This window comes from Argiope bruennichi, chromosome 7, assembly GCF_947563725.1.
Source record: "Argiope bruennichi chromosome 7, qqArgBrue1.1, whole genome shotgun sequence".
NCBI classification, from domain to species: domain Eukaryota; kingdom Metazoa; phylum Arthropoda; class Arachnida; order Araneae; family Araneidae; genus Argiope; species Argiope bruennichi.
In genome coordinates this window covers 20,427,170-20,440,245 of record NC_079157.1, presented here as the reverse complement: position 1 = coordinate 20,440,245, position 13,076 = coordinate 20,427,170, and positions in this window count along the sequence as shown.

Sequence of the window (13,076 nt, the reverse complement as noted above, 5' to 3'; positions counted from 1 at the left end):
AGAAAAACCTAATGAAATTTCTCCACGTCATAAACATGGGTGCGCATTAGATTTGACGGTATAAGTCGGAGAGTCACAGCAGAGATTTGATTAGAAAAATGGGTGTGAGGGTTTATAACCCTCCATCTTCCATCCACGGATTAAAGGCCTTATCACCCATTCCCTGTTGCCGCGTAGCTTAAGTTGAATATAAACATTATTTATAATTAAATATGTAAATATAAATAATTATTGTAATGTGATATTATAATTTTAAGAATCGTAATTTTTTTCTTTTGTTTTTACTTTTGTCCGATATTCCGTTTTGGCATATATTTCCAAATAAAACATTATGCCGGATATCTTCATTGTAAAAGATTTTTTTTTTCTATTTCGACATCGGAACACAACACGATTGTACCCCTACATACATATTTAATAGAATGTATGTTAAATTTTGTAAAAAAAAATTTTAATAATCCTTGTAACTATTTTAAGTGCTTTGCTTTCCGAATGATTTTTCAAATTTGATACCGATAGAGAATTTTATAGACAATTCATATATCAAATTATGTTTGTTCATTTAGTTGTGTTTTTGAATTATCGATTTATCACCCAAGTAAATTTGCAAATCGGCAGTTGGTCACATGTTTGAAACATTTAGAGCAGATTCGTAATTTTACAGATAAATTTACGGGCTAAATTTCATCCTTGCAGTTTTTTCAATTTTTCAGTTTATACACAGGTAATTTTAATACCGGAAGTGGTATTTTTAAACTGAAGCATTTTGCAATTTAGAGAATTATCAATATTTAAGAGTGGGATAGTTTACATAACAAAACAAAATTTAATTTCTTTACTTTTTTTTAGGAGAAAGAGTAATAATAATAATAATAATAATAAAAAATTGGTTCGCAGCTTCAATTTTTCGTAAAAACATCAAGCTTTCATTTCAAACTTTTTCATTATAACGTAGTTCATTTTCTTTAAATTAAATTTTTCATTAAACTTCAAGCAAATAAATAGTAATATTCAAATCTTCAAAACCTGGCCAGTTTTAGCTGCTGAAATGATGTTTGCATATTATGAGATTTGCAATCACGACTAACAGAACCAGTAGACTCCAAACGATTTTCAATTTTATAATTATTTATCAATAAAATATATAATCGCTTGGAACAATTCTTTAATTAAAAGTATTTACAGCCATGGGAAAAATTTCAGAATTCTTTTTGAAATGAATTAAAAATTAATTTAAGCAATTTAATTTCTTTGTTTTGAAATAAATTAAAAATCAGTTTAATTTATTTCAAAATATATATATATATATATATAAAAGGAAACGAAAGAATACAAACTCTTTGTCTTCAAAAATCAGAAACGTAAGAAGTATATTCAGAATAGTGCTTAACGTATTGATAGCTGTAAGTACACCAAATATCTTATAGAATTTTTAGAAATAAAAGCTTTAAAAAATGCTGCCAAAAAATCTTTAATAATTTAAGGAAAGCTAATTGAATGAATAGATAGAAATCTGATGTCTAAATTTTGCAATGAATTTTGCTATTCCAAAATAACAAAGATAAGTAAGGAGGAAAATTGATTTTATAATTTCTAATATATATCACTGACGATTAAAGTTTACTCATTGGACAATGAATACAGGGAGTACTCTATATATAGCAACCTTGAAAACAAAGAAATGAAATTCGGAAAACTGTGAATGAAAAATATTTTCCCAACCTAAGAATTAGTAACGCTTGAAAATTTGAAATTCCAGAACTGTAAGAAACTTCTTCTCATCTACGGCCTCCCCTTTTGTGGCCAGAAGGATCACCAAATACATCGGAAGAATGAAAAAGGGAGTGCCATCCCTTGTTAAAAAAAAAAAAAGTAAAATTCGTTTTAACCCCCTAAAAATGTCAGTCATTCAAGGTCCATTCGGTGTCGGATAGAAGATGTCCACATTTCTCCTTGAAGAAAGGGTTTTTGAAAGAATAGCAACATTAGTCAAGGAAGAGCAACATAAATAAAACCTCATCTTCTAACAGAAATAACACCTGCACACCTGTAGCAATTGCTTCTATCTTTTCTTTCGGAAGATATTCAAAAGGATCAGAAATTTTGAAATTTGAGACGTTTCATAATCCAAGATATTGTTACAGAGATTCTCAAATATAGGTCAAACAGAAAAAGGATATTCTGAGATAATTTTTTTTTTTTTTTTTTTTTTTTTTGTAAAATAGGAAACAATCAAATTTTTAATTTGTAAAAAATTGAAAGATAAATGTAGTAAGAAAAAGTAAAAAATCAAAAAGAAAACTGAACGATATACTTTCCTGAAACGATTAACGCTTCGTCATCAAGCAGATATGTTTAGAATGAAATAGCAATCAAATATAGAGTGAGAACTTTGTGATGGATAGAAAAATTTTATGAAGAATAAATTTTAAAAAAAATGAATAAAAATAAATCTAATTTCCGTAAAATGGTAAAATGAAATATAATTAATTTTGGATTCAAAATATTTACTGATAAGCAATAATTCGGACATATTTTCTATAGATGATTCAAAATGGTGACAATAATTCATCTGAAATATTGCAAAACGGGACCAAAATTATTTTGGGGAATAAACGCGTCCATCTCTATTTCATTCATTGTAAATCGTGTTGTGTTTACATTGCCAGTTTATTGGACTGACTGCTGGACCTTGAATTATGAAATTTTGGCATAAACTTGATTTGAATGATGGTAGTGTGCACCCCGAAACTACTTTTTAAAATTTCAAATAAAATTAAAGTTAATTAATACACAAAACTTTTCAAAATTTTCTTTAATATCTTCAAAAATTATTATACTACAAAGGAGAACTGCAATTCATTCATTTGATTATATAAAAAGATATTTTTATAAATTTTATAAAATTATTGACATAAGAAGATAATAAGATCATCTATCGATAATTTTTGGATAACTAAAATTATCTAAGAAGACTGATCATTTCAGCTATAAAAAATCGAGGAAAAGAAAATTCAGTTATCTAAAAAAGAGGAAAATTGAAGTAAAATGTAATGAAGAAAACAAATTGAGTTTTTAAAAAGAATTAATTAATTTTTTGCAGTTAATTTTGAAAATTGTTTCACTTTTCTCATTTAATACTCGGAAAACTTTAATTTATGGTAGTTTTTATAAAGGTTCGTATAAATTAATGATTCGTTTATTACAAACCGTTTTTTAAATGAAGAAAAGGAAATTACGAATTGAAATTTGAATATTTGAGATATATACATATACATAATTGTTCTCCTACTAATATATTCTCAATACAACATTTTCTTTTTTCTCCAAAGCCAATAGAGATATTTTTAATTCGTGTAATAGGGCTTTAGTTAATTAGAGCTCTCTTGTAAATTCAATGTTAACTTATTTTTACAAATTACCAAAAAAGTAAATAATTGTTTGATCGGGCTCAGTAAATAGTCAGACATTTGTTTTATTCTCCTTCAGATAACATCAAATTTTGCGCAATGAAAAATGCACACTTACAAAATATTCCGTTCCATTAAAACTGAAATGAGACTCATTTTCTTCCCTCAACACAACGATTTGAGTAAAAACGAATTGAGTAAAATGTAGAGACTCGAAAACACGTGACAGTCCTCTTCCTTTGAGGAATTGGTTCACACAATTGATCCAGATCTTTAATTTCTGTGCGAGAATCTCATATTCAGATTAACAGTTCTGGCTTATTACGTTTAATATGTACACGAAGTCATAGACAGCACCAGTGATGGAGTGGTAGACGGAACACTAGGCCTCAACGGGTCATAAAAAATATCGTATAACAATTGGTTGATCTAACGGTAGATGATATTTGTATAAATATTTTGATCGATAATTTATTTTTATTATATTATTTTACGTTTATTTATATTAGTTGATATTTGCATGGGTTCGATTAAAGTAGAAATAAATTTATACGCGAGGTAATAAGATTCAATGCAAAAATACATTTTCAATACTAAGACTGCCGCTAGTTTTCTAGTTCTCCTTTCATTTGTTATTGTGTAACTCAAAAATAAATAAATAAATAAAAAAAATAAAGAAGTTCACTTTTTCCAAGATTTCAAAGTTTCAAATATATAATCTAATATGTTGAAAAGTAATTGACGAATTTTTTAGCGATTGTTGTTTAGAATATTTGTAGACAAAACGTACGTTGAAAGAACAGCGGTTAGCCATTTTGTCCCAGAATTCAAGAAATCGTACAGAAATGAATTTTAAAATGCTTTCAAGGGCAAAAAACGGCTTTTATATGTATCCATTCCTTAGGTATCAATTTTAATTTTCTTTCCTTGAGTTTTTGAATTCAAATGCTTCTTTTTATACAAAAGAAACAATTTTAAACTCGCCATTTAAATTTAAAACGGGAACTTTATTTTTGAAGATCTGTATCTTCTTGTCAGGATGTTTGACCTTCGCTCTGCTTATAAAGCGAAAGATCACACAAGATCACGCAATGTTGCCAAACATGGAGCATTTTATGCTTCTTGGTAAAAAATAATGATCCCTCTTTTTAGTCCCCTTTCATTTAATTAGTGGAGATTAAATTTTGTGACATATCTCGAATTTTTGTAACAAAAAGAGTGCACTAAATTTATTTATCTGTTTTGCTGCATATCGCAACCCATCCCACATACTTAAACATTTTTATAAAACCAGCAGATAGCCAGCCTCTGACGGAATTAATCTGAAGTTTGATACTGATTTATGTCTTATTAATGAAAACAAAAACGAGGAATTTTATCCATTTCACTTTCAGCACATTTAATAATTGTATTCACTTCCACATGAATTAACATACGGATTTTATTCCATTACGGATAGAATTCCATTAAAAATTTGGCGGAAATCTGCAATATAGATGTGAACATAGAATGCATAATTTCTTATTTCTGATTAGTTTATTATTGTGCTATTTTATTTCCAGATAGACATAAATATGAAAACATTTCTTTGTGATTGTGATCTGAAACAGGTAAAGCATTCTAATTTTCTATGGACAAAAGCTTTTCTATCTATTACAGTACATTTCATATGCATATTTATTAAGTAAGGAAATAAAAAAAAAATGTATTATTAAAATTCTGATTATTAAAAAATCGTTCGAAATGAGTCTTAAGGCAATCCTACTTATTTATGAAATTTATAATCACATCTGATTTAAATTCAAATTCGAACAAAGATGATTGCGTAGTTTCGAAAGAAAAAATAATTAAATTTGCTTGATTAATTAATTTAGTTTTATTGCAATCCTGCTCTTTTATAAGATTCCTTTCCGCGCACTGAAATGAAATCAAATTTGAAAAAAGATTGCGTCATTTGGAAAGAAAAATAATTATTTAGCTAAATTAATTAATTTAGTTTTAGGGCAATTCAGCTCGTTTATAAAAATGATGAACGCATACATTGATCTAAATTCAAATTCAAGCAAAGGAGTATTCTTGATTTGGAAAGAACAAACTAATTTAAACTTCTATTTCTTGATATAGACAAGTCCATATCAAGAATAGAGTACTTTGTTTCTTTTAAGTAAAACCAAGTACTTTGAATAAGATTCATTATTCAAATGATGAAAAAGCGGTGTTCATTTGCGCACTGTAAATACATGAAAAATATAATCTATAAATCGCAAATGGAAACATAATTGTGATACATTTTCCATAAGAATCAACTGTGAACTCATTGAGTTAGGTAGAGTTTCATTACTTTCTACAGTAGCATTGTTAAGTACGGATCTTTCCATTTAGAGATTTAAATAACATTATTATTTGAGTCAATTCAAGTTTTCTGATTTAACATCGTAACGATAAAGGAAATAAAACGATCAACATCGCGCAATGATAATATCTTTATGGTCAAAAACCATTATCTAATTGCATCAAGTGGATTTCCATCACTTTTCACATGAATGTTATGAATGTTTCCAACCAGAGTATATAAAAAGTTTTTATTTCAGTCAATCTGTGCGAATGATATATTAGGTTTTTCTATTCTTTGTCTCCATATAATTTTGTAATTACTTGTTTATCTTTTCTTAGAATATCTTTATTCTATGAATAACATTATGCTTTAGTTTATTTCAAGATGTAATTTAAAATTGTTAGTTTAAGAAATTGTAGTTGGGATAATATTATGAAAGCATCGATAAGTCAACGTTGATTTTATGATGGTAGGAGACATTCATACTACATTCGATTCTATGAGAATGTTGTACAATCGTCTGGCCAGAATTTCTTTTCTATTGAAGGAAAGTTGTTCCTGGACGTCTTAGTTTAAATAGGATGGCTTTGTTATTCCCCTTTCTGTTTCTTCGAAGTGGGGTGGAAATGGTTCTGCTGCCTTCGAATTTTCAAATTTGACCTTGGTTTGAAGGTTCTACATTCGATCGTGGATGGATTATGTCCTTGAACCATTATGTAAGGACAAGTAGAATCTACCCCCCCCCCCCGTGCCTAACTCATCGGACACTCTAAAAGCATATTAGAACGTACTTTTTTTTTTTTCTTCCTTTCCTTCTTTTATTCATTCTTTGTATATTCGAAGCAACCAGAACATTCTGAGAATTTCAGAACTCGAGAGGTTGGCCGAGAGTATTTGCGGGTGATTCAAAAACTCTGTTAACATTTGAAAATTCATTCATTTACTAAAAATTATTGGTACTGAGGTAAAAATTGACACACATGCTTGAAGTGGCTTTGGATTTTATTAAAAATAAAAAAATGCTAAAAACGAAAAACGCCCAATTAAATTTATAAAATCTTGTTTCTGTGCATTTTACTTTTTAATTTTACTGGAATTTGCAAAAGAATTTCTCACAACTTATTAAAAATATTCATGCTCTGATATTTCAAGCAAAAGGTTAAAATTTCATTCGATTCTTTGGAATTAGAACTTATAAGCAGTTTGAATGCGACAAAATTTCAGGGTTGAATTGGTTTGACGCTTGCAATAATTTCTCGCATAATTATATTTTGTTTGCCAGGGGTATAAAAAAACCATATTTTCATTTCATCAAACTCATTGTGAGGAATCGCTTCCTTCTTTTCTTTTTGTAATTATTTTGCTATTAAACAGCTATCATCTCATTTGCATTAAGAAATGAAGAAGTACTGTAAATTATTCTACTATTGGAAATAGCCTAACTTGACAGTAAACGGGAGGACCAACTTCGGTGAGTGTGACTTCTGAGAGTTGATTTATTACCATAACTAATGAGATTTTATCTATACACAGAAGTCTGAATTTTCGACATAATACATAATGAAAAGCATCTTTGAAACGACCTGACAGCGCTGCCAGTTGCTATTGAATGCTATTCATCATTTGACAGCGTTTCATCCAATACATCATTCCTAATAGCCTTCCGTCCTACCCGACAATAAACTACTGCAGACCAGAGAACACTTGTAAGGATGGAAGTATGACGTTGAGAGTAAGAATTTTATCGTAGAAGAGTCTCTTTTGTCTGTATATCTGACAAAGAAAGGGTGAGGCTTGGATCATGAAGGGACTGATGATCTGTTTGGGAAAGGGAGAATGTGGGCGTTTTCCTCTGCCATAGTTTGAGATTCAAGGTGAAGAGAATCGTTTGTCTTGTCTGCTATGTGCTTTCCTTCGAAGTTAGTCATATATTCATAGCATTTGGACATCACATTTCAAAATATCGCGCTTCTTGTGAGGTCTTCGCAATACATTCACGGCGGCAAATGACTCGATGCTTTTTGAATCTACAACGCTATTTTGGTCTGTCACGTTTCATCTTGATGTTATGCAATCAGATACCAATGAAAATGATGCAGACATGCTTTTGTAACAAACATGTAATTAGAGGCACAAAATGGCTGTGAAGCAATTCGCATTTTTAAATACTTTAATGCAACGGGAATAAAGTATAATGAATCGCTTCGCCTACATTTTGTCACAACTAATTTGTTTGACAATGTAGGCTTGTATAGCCATATCGGATATATATACAAGCTTGCATATCCATATAGGATGTTTATAGTGGATTACGATTTCTGTTTCTTACTTAAAATGCAATAATATAATTTAAATGGACCACATAATATTGGTAATTCTAATGTTTCAATTTTAGTCTTGTAAATAAAGATTTTCCAAAAAAAAAAAAAAATATATATATATATTATATTACAATTTTTTCTAATTTTTTTTTATTCATCTTAATAATTTCATTTCTTATTCTTCCTCAGTTAATTTTGGGTGGAGATAAAATAAATATAAGGAAATGCGAATTTCACAATGCATATTTTGAACCAAAGATTCTAATTGTTTTAAATTTCTTTTCCTTTGATTTCCTTTTTTTTCCATTGCTTTTGCATTTTCGTCATTACAAAAATAAAACCAAAATGCTATATTAATTTATCGCATTCAAGCATTCTGTAATCCTCAAGCAGATGTTTATAGTCAGATGCGGTTTTTTCCTGAAATATTACAGGAAATTTTATATGACTTAGTTTAAAAATCTTTTGTTTGCAATTTAGAACATTTTAGACTAAAATATCGGAGAGAAAATTCTGATCTTATTTTTTCTTTTCAACAATTTATAAATTTGTATAAGACACAAGAAAAGTTATTTGCAAGACTATAACTCATATTTTATAACATAAATGAATCATAGTTTTCAGAGACATTGAATAAAATGACTCAAAGCAAAATTATTATCTTAACTAACTGAAGATGAAAAATCTTATAAAAGAGATCGTGCTATTTTTCAGAACAACACTCCCCTCTCCCCTCAACTAACTTGTAATTCAAGACACCGTGACTAAAAGGACCCTTTCCTATAAGAAAGTTATAGATCTCCTTCATTATATTATCGTATCTCCTTCAAAGTAATCTCCAAAAGCAATGCACTTTTACCAACATTTTCTCAATGCTGAAATCATACTTTTAGGTTATTTTAAAGAAACAGTTTTGGAGGTTTTAGCAAATATTCTTAAAATACATCGGGAGCCTCGGAAATGGGCCAATAATAGAAAAGAAAACAGAAAAGAATAAAACATCCGACATTAAAAGTGTTTTAGTGGAGCTATATCCGTAAGTTATCCCGCCAAAAAACAAGATCATTTCAATATATTAACTTATTCAAAAGTGCCTCCGGTTGATAAATGATTACTAAATACCTATATTTGATCTCATTGGTTTGTTAATAATTATTAGTTGATTCCTCCGTTATGCACAGTCTATGACGTCTTTAAAAACATTAATAGGATTCGCTTATTTACTTGCATGCAGTGATGGAGGTATTTTCTAATTATTATTAGAATTTTTAATAAATACAGTCTCGGTCCTTCTCAAGGATAAATAACTCAATTGTAAACTGTTAGAGCCCTCTATTGTGTGCTAAGAAATAAACGTTTTACTTAGTACAAAGAATTATTTTATGTTTATAAATGTATTATTAATATGACACAAATTCTTTAGTCATCCGGGTCTGTCGGACATCTCCAAATTAGTGATGAAATTTGAAATATTCTTTGCATGACGACCTATTATATTTTTAAAAAAAAATCTATTTCATTGCTACTGATAGAAGGAAACTTACTGATTTGTTTCTTTATCTTGCATGCATTAACTAACAAATCGAAGAAAATTAATTTGATAATTTGCGGATATTCTTCTAAGTGGATAATGCAATAGTTTAGCATAAATTAAAAAAGTGATGTTCAACTTAATTTCATAATTACATAATAGTGATGTAATGATGTAATTCATAATTACATCACTATTATTTGCCTAAGAGGGAAATATTTTACGTCCGGGAGAAATTTAAAGAATAAGTATTTTTCGATATGGCAGTTATTTTGATTATTACGTCTTTTGGAGCAAATAAAGCGAAACAAAATTCACAAGATAATTTATAACATTTTTTTCTGCTGAAAGCTGATAACTATTTCTAATGATTGTGAAAATATTAACATTTAGTGGCGATGCCATTTATATTGCCCAAGAGAGATTAAAATTAAATCTGATTTTTCGTAAAATAAACGATTTTATAAGCTAAATGCTTTTCTATAAAATAAAATAAACTAACAGAGAAGAATTAGAAGGTAATTTTAATTCCTTCTAATTAATATCAATTAAATTAACACCACTTTTTAGAAATTTATACTTAATATGCCTAGCAGATCTGGGAGAAATTTAATGAATATGAATACTTACACATGGCAGTTATTGTCACTATTACGTCTTTTGCAGCAATCAACACCCGGAAATACATAGTTTTCTAATGGTTTTGAAATTATAAACATTTAGAAGGGCATGCTATTTATACTGTAAAAGAAGAATTAGAATTAAGTCTCATTTCACATAAATTAAATGAGTTTTATAAGGTAAATGATTTCTATATATACTAAACTGACAAAGAAGAGTTAGAGGGAAGATTTTGCCCCCTCCCTTTTCGAAGTAAAGGGTAGAGTTTATCTATTGGACGGGGTTTTGTCCCTCCCTATTTCATTTCTTGTGGTCACCCTATTGGTCACTGCTAAGCGTCTGCACGTTCAGAATTCCTTTACAACATTATAAAAGAAAACTCGTAAACGAGAAACTGCCCTTTTCGTTTCTTGTTCGCTTTTGCTTGTGTGATTCTGTCCGATCTCGGAAAACCAACTCCTGCCTCCATTACTGGGATCATCTTGTTCAACTACCTGCGTGCCTTCACAGTAAGTAAAATTTGATATTACGTACTTTATCCATCACATTATTACGATCTTTAAAATATCTCGTCAATGCTCTGAATGTTTTTAATCTTAGGCGTTATCTGAAATAATAGGCTCTCGAGCGTACTGCTGATGTTCGTATTTCAAATTAAACTTAGTAAATCTTATGTCATGGTTAAATAATTAAAAACCATAGGATTATTGGTGTTATTCATCCCATCTAATTTTTTAAAAGAGAGTTCTCTTAGATTTCTACAATTTGATTAATCTCATTGTTTTATATTTTTATCAATTATTTTTGAATTGACACCTATTTGTGAAATTACTTAGATTTTGTATCTAGTTGCTATTATTTCTATATTTTAATAAATGTTCAAACCTCATAAAACTGATTTTATTTATTATTTATTTTAATACGAATTTTAAGTTAAAAATTTCTGTTATAATTTTATCGCACATTTATAGTTTGTGAATGGTTTGCTTTTTTAATCAAAATTTGTGTTATTGAAAGAAATATTTCCCTTCAGAAGTTTTTAACAAATTGAATATAATTTTCAAATCACTCTCGCAAAGTTTTTAAACCGGTCAAATAGCAAAGAATGTGTTACCCACGTGCTTTTTCGTTTGCCATGGTAGAATTTTTTTTTCAATCATTATATAGAGTTTTTTAGGAGTAGATTGTATTTGGAGTAATGTTGAAATTTCTTATTCTTTTGTATAATTTTTCTTGTATTTATATTAAATGAAAATATTTTATAAAGTAGATCGGTATAATTAAGTTGTGCAGAAAAAAAAATCATTCTTATGTTGCTCAACATTTTGTGCCACTTTTATTTATTTATTTATTTATTTTTCGTATTTGTGAATCTCTGTACTATTCTTTTATCGAATGCACCAACGATTGAAGAAATGCATAACAGATATTTTATTTTATGTCTCAATATCTATTTTGCCTGCACTTTAGCATCAATTTTGTTAGCATTAACAAAAAATATTTGAAAAGAGAATCATTGCAATTTAGTTGTGTAAAAACAAACTATTCATGAGGATTCAATTCCTTCTTCCTCGTGGTTTTTGTGCCTTGTTAGCGCAATTCGCAATTCTGAGCTTTTTTTTTTTTTTTTTTTTTTAGTCTTCGAATGCCACATGATTGAAGAGAGTTCGTGCAAAATATCTTTTTTTCATTTGAAACACCTGTTTTGTGATCACCTTCAACGATTATTTCCTATTAAAAGTTTTACTTTCTTATCAGAAGAATTCTCCAGAATTATTGTGGGGAAAAAAAATGCTATTCTTCATCTGGAACTTTTGTGAAACCATTTGAAATATTTTTTTTTTCGTTTGGCCTTTTCAGTGTTTTGGCTTTTTATGGTGGCAAATTAAAAGATTTTGAAGATATTTCCTTGCATAAATTTTTTCATTCTTTTTATTAAATAAATTCTAGATTTCATGTCTTTGCAAACAAAATGAATCAAAAATATTTCGTGCTACTATTAAAATAGTACTAGTTAATGAATTGATAACTTTTTAAATTTTGAATTTGATTTGTTCTTTGACATCAATGATTGACTCAAGGCAATTTTTATTTAGCTAAAGTGTTGTTCCTTCAGGACTATTTTTTTTTTTTTTAAATAAATCTGTTTTTGGCGAAACTTTTGAATATTTGTTTCATTCAACGTTCCGGACATTCTTATTTTGGCAAATAACATGCATTTTTATTATTTTCTTATGTTGGAAAATATTCGACATCTTATATTCTAATTTCCCGAATTCTAAATATTGGCAAAAATAGTTTTAAAAAAATTTTCATACATTAAAATCTAATTAATATATTTACCTTAAAAACGATATGATTACCTTTTAAATGATATATATTTTTTTAATTTTCAAATTTTATTTTACACCAGAATTTAAAAATATTAGTATACACTATTTTTTTAAAAACTTCACAACAAAGGAAGTAAAATAAAATGGAAAATCAAACTCTCATGTTTATTTCGCCTCCGTAAACACGATCAATGCTACAGATGTACAAATAAAATATTTTATTTTCTGCATCTCTAATGTTTTTGATCAAAGTATATCTAATTATGAAAAAGTATACCTTAGAATATATATAGTTCCTCTTTCACTGCACACATCATTTCTTGTTACAAAGAGTGAAAATCATGACATTCAAATTCACTCATTTATGTCTAAAAGTATAAAAAATACTCTTACTCCACAATATTTTTTAAAATTGCTAAACATATTCATAGGTGATAGGAAGAAAACTGAATTTGTAATCCACGTGGCTTTTTTCTTTTTCATGGTAACATTTTATTCATTACACAAAATTTTTCAGGAGCTGAT